The 6,147-nt window shown below is 36.7% G+C and overlaps 1 non-coding gene across 1 annotated transcript; it reads left to right on the top strand.

The window, feature by feature from the left end:
* The first annotated feature begins 2,055 nt into the window (after positions 1-2,055).
* Positions 2,056-2,188, top strand: LOC126026322 (small nucleolar RNA SNORA51). Its single transcript, XR_007501616.1, has one exon. It is a non-coding gene; the product is annotated as a small nucleolar RNA SNORA51 (small nucleolar RNA).
* The last annotated feature ends 3,959 nt before the right edge of the window (positions 2,189-6,147 follow it).

Raw genomic sequence — 6,147 nt, 5'->3', positions numbered from 1 at the left:
ATAGAAATGTGTCTTTAATGAATGGTGCTGTGTATTCTTCATGCTCCACTTTGAAATCTCAATACTACTTCTGTATTTTTTTACTTTCTTTCTTTTCTTTTGTACACCACTATGATGTCATAGTTGATGGTTGTGATGAGAAAATGGACGATATTGTGCACACCACTATGTGGTCATAATCAAGTTACTAACCTCACAATAGAAATGATGAGGCAGACCACAATGACTTCAAATTCATGACTGTGACTTCACAATGGACATTATGCTGTATACCTCTATGAGGTCATAAGTCACATTTGTGATGTCAAAATGGACTTTTTGATTCATACCTCCATGTAGAGTTAAGTCAGTTGTGAAATCACAGTGTTCTTTACAATGCATCACCATTATGGCATCATAATTTATTATTGTGGAATCACAAGGGACAATTTTGAGCGCTCCTCTATGAAGTCAGAATTCATTGTTGTGATGCCACAGATTCCTTCATGTTGTGTCATGATTATGAAGCCATATTTTGTGGAATCACTATGGACATTATAATGTGTCATCGCTTTGACATCATAATTCACAATTGTGACATCACAGTGGACATTATGCTGCACACTGCTATGAGGATATAATTCATGATTGTGGCATCACAATGGACATTTTGATGGGCACCTGTGAGGTCATAAGTCAATGTGTGACATCAATGAATTCTTTATGATGCACCACAATTATGAGGTATTATAGTGTGATTGTGACATCACAATGGACATTAACATGAGCCACCACTATGACATCATACTGGATTATTTTGACAGCACAATGAAAAATATCATGTGCACTACAATGAGGTCATAATGCATGATTCTGACTTCACAAAGGACATTATAATGTATTCCACTATAAAGTTATATGTCACAGTTGTGACTTCACAATGAACATTAAGTTATGCCAATACTATGCGATCATAATTTAGTATTATTACCTCACAGTGGACATTAGGCTGCACATTGCTATGAGGTCATTATGCCTGTGATGTCATAACAGACATTTTGATGCACCAATCTATGAGGTCATAACTCATGGTTGTAATGCCATGGGATCCTTTATGATGCTCCAACATTATGAGGTCATATTTCATGATTGTGGTGTCACAATGGACATTATGATGTGCACCACTATGAGGTAATAACTCAAGTTGTCAAAATAGACATGGGGTAGGACACTATGTTGTCATAATTCATGATTGTGACTTCACAGTGCTCATTATTATGTGCTCCACTATGAGGTCATAATTAAACACTGTGACATCACAATAGACTTTATGATGCACACCACTATGAAGACATAATTAATGATGTGGCATTACAATTGACATTTTGGTGTTTACCTTTATGGTTGTGCATAACTCATGGTGGTGACATCACAGAATTCTTTATGATGTGCCACCACTATACCATCATATTTCATGATTGTGACAGCAAAATGTACATTATGATGTACATCATTATGTGGCCATAATTCATGATTCTGACTTCATTGTGTATTTTATGTTGTGGCACCACTATGAGGTCATCATTCATGATTGTAACTTTACAATGGACTTTATGATGCAAACCACTACAAGTCATAATTTTGGGGAGAGAGGCCAGAAATAAGGGGATTTCTGCAAGCTGGTCTTGAATATAAAAGAAAGTCTCTATTTAGAGACTCATGTCCCCTGCTATTATGAGTGCTGGATGAGCTAAGGAGAAAATCATCCAAGGCAAACTATCTAGGCTAATAGTACCATAAGTATTACAACCGTTATCTTTACATACTTTTTGATTTAATGATGTCATGTGCATTGCTATGCTATCTTGACATACTTCCTGATTTAATAATGCCATGGGCATTGCAACCACTATCTTTGCGTACCATCCAAATCAATGATGCCATGCCATTGGTGATGGGAATGTTGCACTGGTGATGGGTGGTGTTCTTTACATGATAGAAACCCAAACACAATCATGTATGTAATTAAGGTGTTTAAATAAAATATAAACAAAAAAAAAAGAAAAGTAAAGTAAAGGCCTCCCAATTCTTACCACAGGCTGTGCTCTTTACACTGACTGTATAGAAAGAGGAGGTATAGTAAATGCACCCCATATACACCTTAACACAGGCCCTTTGCCTGGTCTGTGTTGTGAATTGGGGGACAAAAAAAATGATGCCATGCACCTGTGACTGTTGTCTGCACATACCATCTTGTTGCTGTAATGCCTTAAGTTTGTCCTTAAAAGCCTTGTCCCTATCTTCAATAAATGAAGCCTATTGCTCCTACAATACTTCCCTGTGGGTAGTCTGTGTCTCTCAGTCTTCCCACATTTTCCAGAGTCCAACCTTTGAGGCTACAGGCTGGAAGAGAACCTTACCCACCCTTGCATCAGCCTTGTTGAGGGGGAGCACCAGAAACCTACAATAATTCATATTTGTGACCACACAGAATTTATTTTATATTCATTTATCCTTTATATATTATATATCATTTATCAGGTCATATTTCACTATTATGGAATCATAATAGATATTATGACACACACCATTATGACATCATAATTCACGATTGTGAAGTCACAGAGCAATTTATGATGCACCACCACTGTGAGGCCGTAATTCTTGATTGTGGCATCAGAATGGACTCTATTTATTTATTTATTTATTTATTTATTTATTTATTTATTGTTTTTTGGGTCACACCTATCAGCGCTCAGGGGTTACTCCTGGCTCTATGCTCAGAAATCGCCCTGGCAGGCACAGGAGACCATATGGGATGCCGGGATTCAAACCACCGTCCTTCTGCATGAAAGGCAAATGCCTTACCTCCATGTTATCTCTCTGGCCCCAGAATGGACATTTATAATGTTCACTTTTATGAGGTCATAATTCATGAATGTGTTAGCACAGAATTTCTTTATATGTGCTACCAGATGAAGTCATATTTTGTGATTGCAATATCACAACGAACACTACAATGTGCCACCGCTATGATGATTATGATACCACAAAAAGAACAATAAGATGCACTCCATTATGAGATCATAATTTAAGTTTCTGACATCACAACAGACATTATGAGGCCAACCATTTTGTCATCATAATTCATGTTTGTGACTTTACAATGGTCATTAGGATGCATGCAACTATGAAGTCATAATTAAGCATTGTGATGTCACAATGTACGTTATTATGCACACTGCTCTAAAGACATGATTGCGGCATTACAACGGATATTTTAATGCATATTTCTATGAGGTCATAATTCAAGATTGTGACATCACTATAGACATTATGATGCACAATTCTAAAAGATACTATTTCAGTATTGTGACTTCACAATGTATTTTCCAATGTTTGACCACTATGAGGACATAATTCATGATTGTGGCATGACAATGGATATTCGGATGTACACATTTTTGGATCATAATTCATGGTGGTGACATCACAGGATTTTTTAGAATGCACCACAATTACAAGGTCATAATTCACCATTGTGATGTCACAATATACATTAACTTGCACCAATCTGAGGTCAGATTTCAAGTTTTTGATGTCACTATAGACATTATGATGCAAAATTATAAGAGTCATATTTGAGTATTCTAATGTTACAATGTATTTTACTGTGTGTCACAACTATAAATGTCATAATTCATGGTTGTAACTTCACAATAGTATGATGCATATAACTATGAGGTCATATGTCACAGGTGACCTCACAATGGCCATTAAGATGCACTACCACTATGATGTCATTATGAATTACTGTGATGTCACAATGGACATTTTGATGCACACCTCTATGAGGCCATAGTCCATGGTTTTTGACTTCAGAGAATCCTTTATGATGCACATCCTAGTACTGCTTTTGTGACCTCAGTCACCTTTTATTTGAAAAGTCAGAAAAAAATGGGCAAATATCACCTTTGAAAAGAAACTCTGGGAGATGAAGTAGAAATTCAGAGTGAAGGTGGGGAAAAGCTAGATAATCAGAAGCCTTGCATAGTGTGCCTAATTGTCTTTCTTTTTGTTATCCTTCCCCACACTCTGTTCACTTCCCAGACATTCAAACAAAGCACTCTCTCTGCCTGGCATGTATTTTACCCTAGGGCATATTCTAGGATTTTCCTGTACATTATGAGTTTATTGAAATCATCCTCACACATTGAATTTTTTTTCCAGCAAGATAAAAGTGACTGTTCTCCACACTAAAGTGAAACCTGGTTGGGGGAGATAGAGAGGGTGGTTTTCTTCCCTGGGATCAGGTTCTGGAATTAGCCAATGGGAAGCTTGAGGATATTTAAAAACATAATGGCAGAGATTTGCACACCAAGGAGCTAAAGGAGAGGCAAATAGACTCCATACATCTCTCTCTTTTTTTTTTTTTTTTGCCTTTTATTCAGGCATTGTCCTTCCTTCCCCTATAGGCAGCAGAACCATAGCCCTAAAAGAACTGATTGCATGGCCAGGAAAAATTGCTGTGATTTGGAAACAACTTATTTTCTCTTGAGTGGTAATAAAGTAAATTGCTTTGCTGTAGAATTGTTTATTTATTTTGTAGCTCTTACAGTGCATCCTTCCATACACTGGAAGAGTATATATAGGCCATGCCTCACATATGTAAAGATTGTGCTCTGCTTCTTGAGTATTATCCACCACTCCCACCAGCAGTGCTGTTATAGTTAACTGAGGCAATGTGGAGCTTCTTTGTAGGAACTCTTTATTTTGGGACGTGGAAAGAAAAGATACTAAGTGGAGAGTTGGAAAGACACTATAGGAGGTAAAGTTTGCCTTGTGCCCAGTTTGATTTGTGACATGCTGTGCAACCTCAAACAGCACTAGGAATGACCTTTGAGTACAAAGCCAGAATAGCACCTAAGTAAAGTGTGAACCAGAACCTCTCTTCCAAAATGCTAAGGGAAGGGCCAAGTGATATTTGTCTTATATGTAGCCAAGTAGGTTCTAGGTTCTATCTCCACCATCCTGTATGGTCCCTTTAGCCTACCAGGAGTGATTCCTGAATACATAGCCAGAAGTAACCCCTGAGTACTTCCAGGCACTGCCCTAAAAGAAGCAAAACAAAACAAAATGCCAATAAACTCTCAACTCATAGTTCATTTGATTACTTATTACTTTATTTAAAGACTATGGTTACAAAGTTGTTCATGATACAGTTAGGTATTTTTTTAGCCTAAAGTTCTTATTCCAGTACTTAGAAGAACTAAAATGACACTTGTGGGTTACTGCAAGAATTTACAAAACATGTCTTCAGATACTATGGAGAGTTCTCATCCGAAACAATTAGATTGGTAGCAAATGTTTGGCATATGCTTCTTTTGCTAAATGTCAGGGGCCAGAAAGATAGCATGGAGGTAAGGCATTTGCCTTTCATGCAGAAGGTCATCAGTTCAAATCCAGCTTCCCATATGTTCCCCCATGCCTGCCAGGAGCAATTTCTGAGCATGGAGCCAGGAGTTTCCCCTGAGCACTACCGGGTATGACCAAAAAAAAAAAAAAAGCTAAATGTAGGAATTATTTGGTTTCTCTAAGGACCTTCAAATGGAATTGGAAATTTGGACCCAGTTTGTGTAATTTTGAGTAGAAACTAAATGAAACAAGATGATGCTTAGCTGAAAGGAAAGCCATTTCCCCATTTTCAAAAGGGGAGAATTAGGGTCATTCATAAAAATTAAACTCTTGCTTTGTGTGTTAGGGATTCAGAAATGTAGACCATGGACATTTAGTAATGTGTAAGTCACTGAAAGCACTAAAGTAGAAGGCATTAATTAGTTGATGGCTAGACTTCTAGACTTCTTGTTGGTTTCTTGAATTAATTGTTGTTTGTTTGCTTGACTTGGCTTTAAATGCTGTAGTTGTCCATTTTCTTAGATTCATTTTGAGTGAAACTTTATTTAAAAGTAAAGTGCTCAAGGCCACTGCGTCTACTAATAAAATATATTTATGTGCTTTGAAAAATATTTTGGCATGTGTTTTTATTTAAAACATGTTACAAGATTTCTTATAGAAAGTAAGTGTGCCTTCAGAAATAATTTTCATCTATTTTCCTTATTTTCAATCATGCCATTTAACAACTTTTAGTTTTTAAATATAAAGTAATAT

Source organism: Suncus etruscus, chromosome 13 (assembly GCF_024139225.1).
Source record: "Suncus etruscus isolate mSunEtr1 chromosome 13, mSunEtr1.pri.cur, whole genome shotgun sequence".
NCBI classification, from domain to species: domain Eukaryota; kingdom Metazoa; phylum Chordata; class Mammalia; order Eulipotyphla; family Soricidae; genus Suncus; species Suncus etruscus.
Note: the sequence above shows the minus strand (reverse complement) of the source record. Positions and strands in the feature narration are given on the sequence as shown.